The following is a 16,321-nucleotide window of genomic DNA, read 5'->3' as shown; positions in this document are numbered from 1 at the left end:
CTTTACCCCTTCTCAGTCTTCTCTTGTTTGTGCTGGCGGCCGCGATTAGACTGTGTCGAGCGACCTGTTGTGTTCGTCGGATGAGTTCCTGCAAGATTTCCGCGTTAGCCGGGTAAGTTTCCAGATTAGATGAGTATTACAGAGCGATAGGCCTATAGTGCAAATTTCGTCAAGTAGCTGAATTTTTTAACCCATCCGTCCGATTGAGGGTGCACCGTATCTGCACCGTATCTGCACCGTATCTGCAAAACACATCTTGGACGAGCGTTCGGGATACGGTTTCCGCGGTTTGGTTGGGCAGAGCTATGCATTCTTGCCAATTGCTGAAGTAGCACATCACAACAGCTATGTATCGGTTACCGAGCTTTGTAGTAGGTAAAGGGCCAAGGATGTTAATAGCCAGTCGTTCGAAGGGGGCACCTATGACGCTTGGCTGAGGTCGTGTGACGAGTTGGTCCTTTTCTGGCAATACATTAGGACAGCACGCGCATCAAACCGCAACGTCGGCGCTTTCCCGATTCAGAAAAAATGTTTCTTTAGCTTGGCGGTCGACTTGATGATTACAAAATGACCTCCGGTAGTTGAGTTATGAGCGTTGCTCCTGGTCTCCTCCTGAGGAGCTTTACTACCATTAAGTCGTCTGCGGTTTTATTTTTAATCATTAGAACGCTTTCGTTTTGGAAAAGGCGATCGAAAAAAAGACAGAAGGCTTTTGTTTCACGACTTTCGCCCCATGTCGTGGATTTTGGCGGCCGTTCTCCATTTTGTATCCAAGCTAAGACTAGCGCCAAAGCGGTATACTTTCATGGATACTTGTAGGAATAAGACTCCTTGAGCATCGCAATGTTCCGCTTTGTTGCATATGCGGCAGTCTCCACAAGTTCGGCGAGACAAGGCGTCTCAACTCCCATGCTGCTTGCCTTTACGATGTTAGATGTAATGTCATACTGTTGGAGCCGCTTAGGCCAGCGAGCTGGTTGTCCTTCTGGTTCCCCCAAATTGAAAAGCCAACGTAGGCACGAGCAAGGTTCAATGGAAATAAAATACGTATTCTTTGCAGGTTTAGGGACTGGTTTTATATTTATAAATTGTCTTAAAAGAAAGCTAAGCTAAACTAACTTACAAGTTGCCGATTTAGTCAGTAAGTTGCCATTGTGGCCGACGCAGCGGCTGGCTTGCTTCCACCACGGTCATCCATCCAATGCATGTGTAGCGGTATCAGCTAATAGTATGTCACTGCTGGTCAATGCTCGTGTATCGGCATCAGCTTGTTGTGCTGGCGTTGCTGATCGATGGAGTACGAAGTGGATCCATGACCATAGGTTCGGCCAGGGGTGGACTCAAAAGTAGTTGAGGAAAGAAAGTTGTTCTTATGTTTCTCTAATTTTTCTGTGTTTTGAATCCTTGCTTTTTATTTCTTCTTGTTTGTCTGAAATATCCTCCACTACCTGTGTGTGCCGCGTAATTCTATATAGATGGGTATTGAATAAGAATTTTTGTAGTCTGATTGTATGTAGCGTGTAACGTTCGACTAAAGTACAAAGTACTTTAAACGTTTTCAAGGATCTGTATTGGCTGGGCACGCTTAATATTCCGGCTCTAGCTCGTCGGCTTGGGGGGTGGAGGTCTTGCTCGTACAGATCTTGACACTGTCTACGTATTACTATTAATAAAATCAGAATTGAGCGTGCATGCGACAATATCAAAAGCTAGTTACTTAACCGGAAGAAAAGATGCATAATTTAAAAAAAAAAGAAAAGTTTGAGAAATTATTGAAAGGGGACAGTGTAAAAGAAAAAGAGAGAAATTTGTTGTTTGCGACGCCTTAGATGTTATTTGGCTCGCATATTGCCCACCCTACCTATGACCACCTGCCGCTAGAGCATAACTCTGGTGATCCCTTGTATACCCTAAGACCGCAGAGACATCAGTTGAGTTCAGTTAGTTAGTTCATTAAGCTTCCATTTTAATAATTAATTCAATCGCAAGTAACATATTTAATCTTTCTTAGGTAATTTACGACAGGGTGAAACAATTTCGGCGAGAAAAGATAAAATATAATAAGTGTTAAACCTCATGGGTAAATACTGGGCTTCACAGGTGTATATAATTATTAATGTAAAATACATATGTATGGTGAGAGTATAAACTAGTGCTTAAATATAGTAAAAATAAGTATTGGGTATATTAGACAATATAAATTTTCAAGAAAAAATAGTTTTATGTTCAAAGAAAATTCAATTATTTGTTCTTTTATAATTATTAATATTCATTCTCATTTCATCATTCATCAGTGGTTCGCTAGTTAATTACTTTTAATTTTATTAAATTAATTATTTTTTTTTCAGAGGAAATATTCTCATTGTAAATTTAAAGAATTCATTTTTTTTTTTGTTTAATTCACTTGTGGCAAGGTTAAATTTATAAGTAATGATTTTCTTAAATTTTCGGCATTGATATATATATATATTTTTTTTGTTTATGAGAATTTAATAGGCACATATATTTTAATTTTTTTATTGTTATTTTTTTTTTTTTTTTTTTTTAGTAATTTTAAATAAAGGTAAACAACTCACACAGCTGGTTCCTCGGCGGACGATCGATCTTCCGACGCAGGCAGGCTGGAAAAGAAATCAAGGCATTCCTGCTTTGACATGGGTTATATTTTATATAATAATATAATATAATATGATATATATTATATTATTTGTGCACTTATAAACGTTTCATAATTATTTTTTTGTTTTTCGAATCAAAATGAATTTAAGAAAACTTTTGGCAGGGAGATAGAAAACGTAAATTAACCGCGCACTAGATGAATAATAATTTATTGTAGATCTTATAATTATTTAATTAAATTTTCTTTTCATAACATAATTATCCGCACTTCAATATTCAATAACATATTCTTTCAATAAATTCTCTTCTTGATTTACGTTAACTCATGTTTAGGAATTTCTTCCAGTGTAGCCTGTTCGCTGATATGCACGTGGAAATTTTCTTACAAGCTTGATTTTTTTTGTTTTTTGGTTACAAATAAGGTTAAGGTCGAGCCCAAGCGTAGATTTTACATTTTTTTTAGATTTGGGTTAGGGCCGATCTAATTAAACATTTTTTCTTTTTTTTTCCGAGCTTATATGATTATTTGGCCGAGGTATTTCCTCGTTGAATTAAACGAGAGTTCACTGTTTCAACTGCTGCAACTACTGATCACTGAATAAAAATTTGGGGTGCTTCCTAAGGCACTGCGGTTTGGCAAAGGCGGGTGCTCCTCAGGGCGACTGCTGATCGCCGTCAATGGGGTGCTCCTCCGGGCGGATCCGAATCGCTGGGCAGCGTGTGTGCTCCTCCGGGCGGATCCGAATCGCTGGGCAGCGTGGGTGCTCCACAGGGCAGATCCAATTGCTGGCTGATGTGGGTGCTCCCCGGAACGTCGGCGAAAGTTAACTGGGCCCCTTGCACATGCGCTCGTGCTGGTTTGCCGTGGCGGCTGTGGCGGCCGTATCGGGAACCGTACAATTTCAGCCTTTTAAAAGAAATCGAAAATTCAGCACTTGAAAATATTTAGCGAGAAAACCCCCACAACTCACTTCTTTGCTTGAATTATTCGCGGGAAAAATCACTTTGCGAGAACTTTGAAATACCGCGTGTGTATTTTTTTTTTCAAAACTTTGCCGAATGGGAACGAATAAAATTTACCACGTCTGACTGCCACGCCGGTTTAATTAAGAAGGAAGTTCAGAAATCATGCGGCGTCGGTTTCGGCCTTTTCCAGAAATTTCTGCCAGCTGAAAAATCCGCCATTTCGGCTTATGGCAAGCTTCTCAGCAACAGCTGATTGTAGAACTATCTGGCATCACCCGCAAAAACACTAGTTAGTATTTTTTTTTTGCTAATGGCTAGTCTCTAAAGGTCGCTAAATACTAAAATAATCGCCAGTTTTCAAGCCAAAACAAACAAACGTTCTTCAGGCGCCGCTACAAAGCCCCTCCGGAAAATCTGGCTAGGGTTACCCTAGACAGATACCGACTGCAGACACGTTATTGTCGAATATCTTTTGCATGATAGGTACCTATAGTTCGACCCTGTAAATCTTCCAATTCGTAATAAGAGTTTCCTAACTTTCTTCGAACCCTCGCTTTCACAAAGGAAGGACCGAATTTGGCATTGTAACCAGTTTGAAAACAGCTTTGTTTAAAATTTCGACGGAAAACCTCCTGCCCTTCTTCAAAAGACACAACTCGCGATCGGAGATTATATCGCTTCTCGTTTATATCGTGCTTTTCCTGCATTAACTTGCAAGCTTTATCTCGAACTATTTCAAATGAATACTGACGATTGAATTTCAAAGAACGATCATCTAGTAAATTTAATTTACTTAACAAAGAATATGTACCACCAATATGTTTATGCCATAAACAACTCCCCTTCTAGATATTTTATAATTGCACATGTATCTATTTTCTTCACGGGTTTGAGAAAGACATATTTTGAAAAATGGTCGAGCACGATAAATATACCGATATTTCCCCTTCTGGATCTGGGATAAGGTCCAAGGAAATCTATGAACAACCGTTGGAAAAATCGCTGACTTTCTGGCGCTTTTCCTAGTGGCGGTCGCAATACACAATTCGGAGCTTTAGTGGTTTTGCACACTTCGCAGGCATTTATATAAGCCTTTACGTCTGGAACAAGGCCAGGCCAAAAATAGTATCGCCTTACTCTCTCAATCGTCTTGTGTATGCCGCCGCGAGAAGATAAAGGACTATCGTGAGCTCGCGAGAGGATTTCTGGAACCAGTTCTTTAGGTATCCAGAGCTTCTAAGCATACTCATCATGGACTCCCGTTAAATGTTCGGCTTTCCGATACAAATTTTCTTGGTTGGCTTTTACCTTCTCGACAAGAGAAACATACTCAGCTGATTGGAAATGCTCTGAGTTCATGTCCACTAAAAATCCTTCGCGTAAGTCTATAGCGGCTACCACGTCTTCGTTAACACGGGAAAGTGAGTCGGGAACGATATTCAGAGAACCCTTTCGATTTTCAATTGTAAGCTAAAGCTAAAGCTAAAGCTAAAGCCCATCGAGCTAGTCGTGAATTTAGGTCGTGTTTAGACATTAGACACTTCAATGAGGCGTGATCGGTTATGATTTTAAATTTATGTCCCTTCACATACGCCCTAAAATTCTTGAGAGCTGCTACCGCCGCTAGACATTCTTGCTCGGTAACAGTATGATTACGCTGAGCTTTGTTCAGCTTCTTTGAAATGAAGGCAATCGGCCGTTCGTCTCCTTCTTCAGACACCTGTACTAGTACTGCGCCTATCCCTGTTTTGCTAGCATCGCAATGTATCGCAAAAGGCTTTGTAAAGTCGGGGCTGCATAAGACTGGAGCCTTGCTGAGTGAAAGTTTTAAGACTTCGAAATCTTTAATGGCTTCGTCGGTTAAACTAAACCTTCGTTTTGTGGTCATTAAGTCTGTTAAAGGAGGTGAGAGTGAAGCGAAATTGGGAACAAACTTACGATACCACCCACACAAACCCATAAAACTTCGTCGACTGCGTAAAGTTTTTGGTAACGGAAAATTAGTAATTGCACCCACCTTTTCGGGGTCGGTGTGTATTCCACCATCGCCGATTATATGACCTAGATATCGCACACAAAGCATACAGAAGTGACTTTTGCCAATATTGATTGTCAAACCTGCACGCTTTATCTCCAGAGCGATCTCTCTGAGAACTTCAAGATGCCTCTCAAAGCTGGAAGAAACTACCAATAAATCGTCAAGGTAAATGAACACCTCGTTTCTGAGATGTGCTGGCACAACCTTGTCCATTAAACGGGACATTGTACTAGTGGCATTGCACAGCCCAAAAGGCATAACCTTAAACTGGTAAAGCGGTCTACCAGGACAGTGAAAGCCGTTTTGTCTCGTGATGAACCTGCCAATAGGCATCCTTAAGGTCAAGGCTGGATATGAATTCCGCCATAGGCAAACGACTTAAAATCTGGAGAAGACTTAAATCTGGAGAAGAGGGTATGCATCCTTTTCCGTGAAACTGTTTACCTTTCGGCAATCTAGACAGATCCTAACTTTTCCGGGTTTCGTCACCATTACAATAGGAGAAGACCACGAACTTTCGGACTCCTCTATCACACCCAATTGTAACATTCTGTCAATCTCGGCATACATGGCCTTTTCTACTGCGGGTGAGACAGGAAAGTGTCGTTGTTTTATCGGTTTAGCCGTACCGACATCGATTGAGTGCGTTATCAAGTTGGTCTTGCCGAGACCTTCGTGAGTGAAAGACGGAAAACAATTAATGACGTTCGTTAATTTGGCTTTGTCAACCGTGGACAAGTTATGCTGATCAGCATTAACCTTACGGTCGGGATCGGTTTCTTATGATGATATATTAATGCATTTCGGAAGCAAATCGTAAATTTTCCAGAAATCTATTCCTAAATACAAATTTTGCTTCAGCGAAGGTACCACGTAGAATTTTAAAGGTCTTTTAACGTCGTTGTATTCTACAACAACTTTTAAATGACCAACTATCTGCTGAGATGTTCCATCAGCAGTTGTAGCGCTGACTTTTATCGTCTTAAATTCTTTGCTGTTAATTATGTATCTGGCAAGGTTTCCACCGACACAACTTATCGACGCGCCAGAGTCTAACAGTCCGTAAACGGTACGATCGAACATGCGAATTGATAAAAAGGGTCGAGGATCTTTTGGCCCTGCAGGTAGAGAGTTAATATATTCCAGTCCGGCTTAACACGTTTTGACCTCCTGCCAAAATGATTGCATTCGGACGGAATTTCTCGTTTTCCGCTTCTCTAATTCTTGTTCATTATTTATTTCCGGGATATTAATTTTTTCTAACATTGGAATTTTGCTATGAAGCAAAGGACAGTCTGGGGATATTTGTACGTCATGGAAAAAATTAGGTGCAACTATAGTTGCGTGATCTATGGATCGGTCATCGTTGCTTGACTTCGAACGCCACTGGAGGCCTTCTGTTTGTATGGCGGCATCGAACACTTGTTACAACTTGTTTTGTATGTGTTGGCAGCTCCGCATCCGTAACAAAAAACTCTTCTTTCGGCTACACAGTTCTGATACCGGTGACCTTCTTTGCGGCAGTTCCAGCACAACAAGGAAAAAGCTTCGATATCGCCTTCTTTATCGGATTCCGATTCTGGAGGCATCTCCTGTTCTGGACTAAATTCCGAGACTTCACGTTTGAAAGGGGAAGATCTGAAATAACCCTGACAACGCCTGCGACAAATCTCCCTCAGTTCTGAAACTGATTGAATGTCGATATTTAAGATTTCATGTCTAATTTCGGGACGAAGATTGTTTCGGAGAACCCGAATGAGCTTGTGAGGCATCCAAGGCTGTTCTAACTGATCGATTAGACTCGAAATGGAGTCATTGAAACTATCAAAAGTTTCGTTTGACTTTTGTTTGGTGTTCCTAATCAACTCCTCAAGATCACCATCATCCCTACTGGGTCGAAACTGTAGACGCAAGGCTGAACAAAAGCTATCCCATCGGACTTCACCATAAGCTTTGTGATATCGCCAAAAAAATTCAATAGCTTTATCTTCGAAAAGAACGCTAGCATTCCTACAAAGTACAGTGAAATTATTGCCTAACGTCTCCTTAGTTAGTGCTTCAACGCGGTAAATAAAATTGTCTACTGACAATCCTACACCAGAACATTTTATTTTCCAGCCGTTCAAAATATGAATAACTTTAACTGGTCGATTTAATAAATCTGCATCGGCACTTCGAAGCGACGCAGGAGAACACGGAGCTAAAATCTCTTGCCTAGAATTCACCCCGGTTTCTTCCCTTGTATCGATCCTATTGAAACCACTTCCGAACTGTTGAGAATTGAACGGTTAACTCAGCTCGCTTAGGGTTCTATTAGTACCTTGATCGGACATTATCCTTGACATAGCTTCGGAAACGGACTTTTGAATTGAACTGACCATACTTTCGGTAAGTGTAGCTAGTAATCTTCGCTCCATGGCTAGTAAAGTGATGGCATTTGCAGTAATAGCACTTGGAATAGTATCACCGCTGTTGATGGTATTGGAATTGTATCCTGACGAAGAAGCTATATCATCTGATACTTGTTTGTCCGCGTTATCTGCGAGCTGGCGGTTCTTCGATTGGCTACGAGTTTGACGGCTATCCCCACTTTTTGGGAGAGTTGGCCTACTTCCAATGAGCTTCTATGCATCGCTTGTGAAATTCATGTTGACATGATGTAAGGCAAACATCTACTAGGTATACTTCGGCCTTGCATATCGGACAGACGATGTTTGCGGCGTTTTCGGCAACCCTTTCCGGAGATCGGTCTATCCCCATCATGCACACGAACGATAATAAACAAAATAGTTTTAGCAAATCAACCGTATGTAAACGGTAAGATAATATTTTCCTCGAAAATATCAGCGGTAGAAGAGTAGTTTCAGTGATGAAATTTCAGCGGTACGATATTAATTTCAGTAATAGCAAAATAAGCAAAAATCTAAATATTTGAAATCAACGAAAAAATCGAAATTACGTAATAAGGAAATATTAACTGAACTCTTTGCTTGATGCTCTGCGACGAAGAGTATCTATATTTTATAAAATTTCTCAGAAATTAGAAAATAAAAGAAAAAGAAAGGAAAGAAGTTTTATACTTTATTTGGACTTGGTCAGCGGATTGTTCTAAGACATACTCGCCTGTATTCCAACTCCGGATTAAAAGAATATAAATCCTCTAGTCACAAGAAGGGAAAAAAAATTTGGTCATAACCTCTTTCTGGATATGGCACAGCTCGTGAGTGATGCCAGTATTTTCCGTATAGAGAAGTATATGTACTAATTTAATTTTTAATAATAATAAATTAAACTGTATAAACTGCGTGTAACGTTCGACTAAAGTACAAAGTACCTTAAACGTTTTCAAGGATCTGTATTGGCTCTAGCTCGTCGGCTTGGGGGTGGAGGTCTTGCTCGTACAGATCTTGACACTGTCTACGTATTACTATTAATAAATCAAAATTGAGCGTGCATGCGACAATATCAAAAGCTAGTTACTTAACCGGAAGAAAAGATGCATAATTTAAAAAAAAAGAAAAGTTTGAGAAATTATTGAAAGGGGACAGTGTAAAAGAAAGAGAGAGAAATTTGTTGTTTGCGACGCCTTAGATGTTATTTGGCTCGCATATTGCCCATCCTACCTATGACCACCTGCCGCTAGAGCATAACTCTGGTGATCCCTTGTATACCCTAAGACCGCAGAGACATCAGCTGAGTTCAGTTAGTTAGTTCATTAAGCTTCCATTTTAATAATTATTTCAATCGCAAGTAACATATTTAATCTTTCTTAGGTAATTTACGACAGGGTGAAACAATTTCGGCGAGAAAAGATAAAATATAATAAGTGTTAAACCTCATGGGTAAATACTGGGCTTCACAGGTGTATATAATTATTAATGTAAAATACATATGTATGGTGAGAGTATAAACTAGTGCTTAAATATAGTAAAAATAAGTATTGGGTATATTAGACAATATAAATTTTCAAGAAAAAATAGTTTTATGTTCAAAGAAAATTCAATAATTTGTTCTTTTATAATTATTAATATTCATTCTCATTTCATCATTCATCAGTGGTTCGCTAGTTAATTACTTTTAATTTTATTAAATTGTTTATTTTTTTTTTTTCAGAGTAAATATTCTCAGAGTAAATTTAAAGAATTAATTTTTTTTTTGTTTAATTCACTTGTGGCAAGGTTAAATTTATAAGTAATAATTTTCTTAAATTTTCGGAATTGATATATATATATTTTTTTTTTTGTTTATGAGAATTTAATAGGCACAAATATTTTAATTTTTTTATTATTTTTTTTTTTTTTTTAGTAATTTTAAATAAAGGTAAAACAACTCACACAGCTGGCGGACGATCGATCTTCCGACGCAGGCAGGCTGGAAAAGAAATCAAGGCATTCCTGCTTTGACATGGGTTATATTTTATATAATAATATAATATAATATGATATATATTATATTATTTGTGCACTTATAAACGTTTCATAATTATTTTTTTTGTTTTTCGAATCAAAATGAATTTAAGAAAACTTTTGGCAGGGAATGAATAATAACTTATTTTAGATCTTATAATTATTTAATTAAATTTTCTTTTCATAACATAATTATCGTCACTTCAATATTCAATAACATATTCTTTCAATAAATTCTCTTCTTGATTTACGTTAACTCATGTTTAGGAATTTCTTCCAGTGTAGCCTGTTCGCTGATATGCACGTGGAAATTTTCTTACAAGCTTGATTTTTTTTTGTTTTTTGGTTACAAATAAGGTTAAGGTCGAGCCCAAGCGTAGATTTTACATTTTTTTTAGATTTGGGTTAGGGCCGATCTAATTAAACATTTTTTCTTTTTTTTTCCGAGCTTATATGATTATTTGGCCGAGGTATTTCCTCGTTGAATTAAACGAGAGTTCACTGTTTCAACTGCTGCAACTACTGATCACTGAATAAAAATTTGGGGTGCTTCCTAAGGCACTGCGGTTTGGCAAAGGCGGGTGCTCCTCAGGGCGACTGCTGATCGCCGTCAATGGGGTGCTCCTCCGGGCGGATCCGAATCGCTGGGCAGCGTGTGTGCTCCTCCGGGCGGATCCGAATCGCTGGGCAGCGTGGGTGCTCCACAGGGCAGATCCAATTGCTGGCTGATGTGGGTGCTCCCCGGAACGTCGGCGAAAGTTAACTGGGCCCCTTGCACATGCGCTCGTGCTGGTTTGCCGTGGCGGCTGTGGCGGCCGTATCGGGAACCGTAAAATTTCAGCCTTTTAAAAGAAATCGAAAATTCAGCACTTGAAAATATTTAGCGAGAAAACCCCCACAACTCACTTCTTTGCTTGAATTATTCGCGGGAAAAATCACTTTGCGAGAACTTTGAAATACCGCGTGTGTATTTTTTTTTTCAAAACTTTGCCGAATGGGAACGAATAAAATTTACCACGTCTGACTGCCACGCCGGTTTAATTAAGAAGGAAGTTCAGAAATCATGCGGCGTCGGTTTCGGCCTTTTCCAGAAATTTCTGCCAGCTGAAAAATCCGCCATTTCGGCTTATGGCAAGCTTCTCAGCAACAGCTGATTGTAGAACTATCTGGCATCACCCGCAAAAACACTAGTTAGTATTTTTTTTTTTGCTAAACACTAATTTCCGACACTAAATTTGGCTATGCATCTGGCTAGTCTCTAAAGGTCGCTAAATACTAAAATAATCGCCAGTTTTCAAGCCAAAACAAACAAACGTTCTTCAGGCGCCGCTACATGTATTTTACTGAAAAAAACATCTGATGAGTTAATTGCTGGCAATTAACAATGTCTATTAAATGAAATGCTTTACTTCAGAAATAGTTTTTTAGTTATTTTATTATAAAAACTTTTCATAAATGGGTCGTCATTTGAGTCCTCCTCTGCCGAATGTAAGGAGCTACCTTCTGTGGCTCCAACGGAAGATCTTGACAAAGCGTATGTTTCTAGATTAATATGACATAGTGCGTCCGCGTTGGAGAATTTCTCGAGCGTATGTCTCCACCCTACGAGTTCAGAATTAGGTTCTTTTAAACTCATTAGCCTATTGTGAATTGCCTATCTTAGAGGAAGGGTCGAAACTATTGATTAGAGTTGTTTCTCGATAGTTGAATAGTTAGCTAGCAAAACAGATTGGTTTATCGCTTCCGATATTACCTTGTGATAATACCACACCAAGAGCCAAGTAACTAGCGTTCAAAAGATTTAGTAAATTTGTCTGTATGTGTAACTTTGGCACCCATTTTTAAAAAGGGTGTCACATAATTTTTTTTTTTCGCGAGTTCTTTTATAAATGTTTTATTGTAATTAGCGAGACCTATAAATGTGTTTTGAGAACTATCTGGGCTTATTTTTTTTCCTTCTGGTGTAACTATGTCACCAAGGAATGCTATTTCTATTTGTAGAAAGTGGAATTTCTTCAATTGGATTTTAAGATTGGACTGTTTTATAGTTGAGATTACAACTATGTCGTCTAGGGGAACTAGATAAGTTTTTCCAATAATGTCTCCCTTTGAAAGTTTGCCGGGGCATTCTATAGTCAAATCGGCGTCGTTACAACCTGATCTATTTTGAGGGGAACTTTGGCTTTGGATTGGGGGTCTGTGGGTCCTGGAAGGCTGCTACCCGAAAATTTCGGAGGCTCTGTAGAGCTCTACGGCCCTTAAACTCGGGTCAATTTCATTTCTGTTCTTTGAGGATTAATTTGGGTTGTATTTCGATTAGAGGATGATGGGTTATAGCTTATTATTATTATTGACAACGCGGTTCCTTCGGTACCGAATATTAAAGGGATTGTACCTTTGTGTATAATTATTTTGTTAATTATTAGTAGTTTTAGATCGTACATTAGGTTTTAAGATCTGTTAAGAATGTGTCCAGGCATAGTTGACTAAAAAAACTAATTTTTCACAGAGCCGCACGTGGGTCAGTTTCTTTCAGAGCGGAGTAAGTAGCTATTATATGCGGTAATGGAGGTTCTTTTTCGGCAATCCTCCAAATTTGCAGATGAATGGCTTTACAGTACGTTTATAAATGCCATAGTCAGTGTAGGTGGTATCCTATGGAATTCTATCAGTCTCATGGAAATGACCCCCCTAGTACCTTTTCGACAAGTGTGTGTGCATCGCCAGGAACTGTAATCTACCACTTCCACAATCACAGGTAATTTTCTGAGGACTCAAGTGTACGTGAATAACCACGCAAACAAATCGCGCCAAACCGGTTGTCCCATGACTGCCTGTGCGTGGATGTGAAGTAATTTTATTTTTAAAAGTTTAAATGAAAAACAGAACATTTTGTTTTAGAATTATTAAAATATACCATTAGAATGGACTCAAAAAATTTGCAATAACACCAAAACATTTTTTTTTTTGAGTGATTTAGGGGGAGTCGGTTGTAATCGTGATTTTGGCCTGTTTTAGTGAAACTTATTGACTTATTTCTTGTTAGTGACCATAGTAAAATTTTACTTGCTGACCAGGTATCTCTTCCAGCTTTATGTATTTTTTATTTGTATTTGTATTTTATTATAAAATTTCATCCTAACGCTACAAGTTTTGAACTTTTAAGTTAATGCGCTAGTCATTAAGAGTTGCAAATATTTAACTGTTACATTATACTTAAATCTAATTTTCATAAAAACTAACCTAAGTCGCCTTATATTTTTACTTTAATTTACGAAATAGTATTTTTAAGGTGTGTGAATAATTTTATCTTGGATTGCGTGGCACTGCTAATATTTTTAAGATGGTTGGGAAGCTGATTTCATGATCGAATAGCATTAATTAAAAATTGTCTTTCGGATGTCAATGATCTAGGACTTATGCAAGTAAGATTTTTTGCTCATCTAGAGGATGTAAACTGAAGTTTTTCGAAAAGATACGAAGGTGCTTTTTGGAAAATAATTTTTTGCAGAAAAATTAAGATTCGCATTTTTATCCATTCATTTAGCGAGATATCGAATATTTTCAGCGAAAATTCGGATACGTTATTTCTATGTGGTAGGTTGAATATATACCTGGCTATGCAATTAAATAGAACTTTAATTTTGTTCTTACTGATAGTGTCACAGTTTGAAAAAAACTTCTACTCCATAAAATAGCGCTGGAACAATGCAGGTTTTAGCTATTAGTAAACGTATATGGGTGGGCAGGCAATTTTTAGTTACGAATAATGTCCTTATTATGCCATATGTTTTCCCTACAGACTTTGTAATATGATCATTCCAGGTATGTGTTCTGTTGAATGTAATACCTAAGCTTACAGCTTTATCAACGTACTCAAGTGGCGTGTTATTCATACTCAGTGGCTACAAATTGTTAAAAAATTATCTTTCTTTTACTTATGACAAGACATCTTGATTTTGATGGGTTAATCCCAAGTCCATTGTTGCCGGCCCACTCATTTACACGTTCAAGTTCTCTGTTACAAACATCTATACATTCATTTATTCTGTTTAAAGGACGACTCACATAAATTTGGAGGTCATCAGCATACAAGTGAACATTACATTCAGAAAACGCATTTGGAAGGTCATTAACATAAAAGGTAAACAATAAGGGACCAAGCACAGACTCTTGGGGTACACCACGATTAACATTTTCATATGAAGACGAAACGCTAGACAGTAAAACAGATTGACGACGATTTTCTAGGTTCGAAGACACAAGTTTGACAGAAGTTTTAGAAAACATATTACGTAGTTTTGCACAAAGGACATTATGGTATACTGTATCGAAGGCCTTACTATAGTCCAGTAAGAGTGTAACTAAGAGTGTAACATTGTTTTCTTCTATTTGTTGCCTTATGTCGTCTGCAATTTTTAAAATAGCTGAGGTACAGCTTCTGTTTTTCCTAAAACCGGACTGATTTTTAGTAAGCATTGCATTGTCGGACATAAATTTATTAATTTGATCAGCCATGAGATTCTCAAATACCTTTGATAGGTATAGTAAAATGAAGATGGGTCTGTACTCATTATTTGATTTAGGAATCGGAATTATTTTTGCCGCTTTCCAGCAGTCGGGATAAGTAGATTTTGTCAGTACAGTATTAAATGTATAGGTTATGTATGGCAGGATTTTTGGCAGCAAAATTTTTATAAATTTAGGGTTTATGTTGTCAGACCCATTGGCGTCACTCTAAATTCGTAGTATACTTTGAAGGACATCACACTGACTAACACACATAAACCTAAATCTAATATCACAGACAGTTTCAGGTACAAATCGTGGGTTCAGATATTTATTTTAAGTGATTTCAGGTACTGTGCAGCCTAAGAACTTTTTATTAAGTTCATTTACATTTATATCTTGTTCAAGTCTTGGCTTAACTTTGCATATTCCCAGGTTTTTAATTTTTTTCCATGTCTGAGCAGTGGAAGAAGCGTTGTTGAATTTATGGGAAGAGAAATTTGTCTTGGCGGTGTCAGTAATTTTGGTCACTTTTTTTCTCAATGACTTGAACACTGCGTAAGCTTGAGGTGTCCTGTACCTTCTCCACTTATTGTACGCCCCGTCACGCTGTAATATTGCGTCTTTGATGTTTCTTTGAAACCATGGTTTTTCAGAAAAACGAAAAACTTTTCTACGAACAGGCACGAGACAGTTATAATAATAACAAATATTGTTTTGTAAAAAGTTAACTTGTTCGTCTACTTCGGAAAGGGAATGTATGTCATTCCAATTGCACAAATTAAAGGTGGAGTCCAAAAGGTCATAGTTTATATTTCTAAAGTCCCTAAAAACTATTGGATGGTCAAGGTATTGTAGGTCAAGTATATGAGGTCATGTTTTGAAAACGATGGGACAATAAGTTGGTCATATGCAGCTACTTTGTCAGTATCAGACACAAAAATTAAATCTAAAAGCGAGTTGCGGGTTTTAGTAAAATGCGTAGGGGACACAAAGTTAACCAACTTCATCCCCAGCGATTTCATGTCCTCTGCAAGGTGGGATTCCCTTAAAATATCGCTATTAAAATCGCCTGTTATAATGACGTCTGAATAATTAAATGACACGTCAGGAAGGATGTTTAAAAATTGTTCATAGTCAATCCGGCAGTTAGGTCGGTATATACCGACTATGTATACTATACACCCAATTAGTAGCTTATCAGCATATCTTTGGCATCTAATTTCTATAAATAAGTATTTTATTGCACTACTGGTTAAGTGTTTACATACAAACGTGGAACATAACTTTTTACTCACATATATTGCAACCCCACCCCCATGACTATCACGATCAGAGCGATGCAAATTATAGCCATCACATTCAACTAAAACATCACATAAATTAGGAACAAACCAAGTTTCAGAAACACATATAACATCTACGCTCGAATTGATAAAGAGGTATCTAAATTCTTCAATTTTTAGTGTGAGGCTTTGAGCATTTATATGACACACATTAAGACCAGCTCTCTTCTTTCCGAGAACCCTTAACATCGCATGGATTTATGGATCGATTTGGATTTATGTTTATGTTATTGTTATTGCTGTCACCCGTTTTAAATTTTTTAATTGTAATATTAGCTGCGCTCGCAGTCTATAAATATTTATGACATAAAGACACACCACACCAAGAAACAAAATAAAATTAAAATTAATGCGACTGATTCTAATCCTAAATAAATATAATAAAACTACTGATAATTTCACAAAAATGGAATATAAATATCAGCGCCTCTTAGGTG

This window comes from Drosophila gunungcola, unplaced genomic scaffold (genome assembly GCF_025200985.1).
Source record: "Drosophila gunungcola strain Sukarami unplaced genomic scaffold, Dgunungcola_SK_2 000087F, whole genome shotgun sequence".
Classification (NCBI taxonomy): domain Eukaryota; kingdom Metazoa; phylum Arthropoda; class Insecta; order Diptera; family Drosophilidae; genus Drosophila; species Drosophila gunungcola.
Note: the sequence above shows the minus strand (reverse complement) of the source record.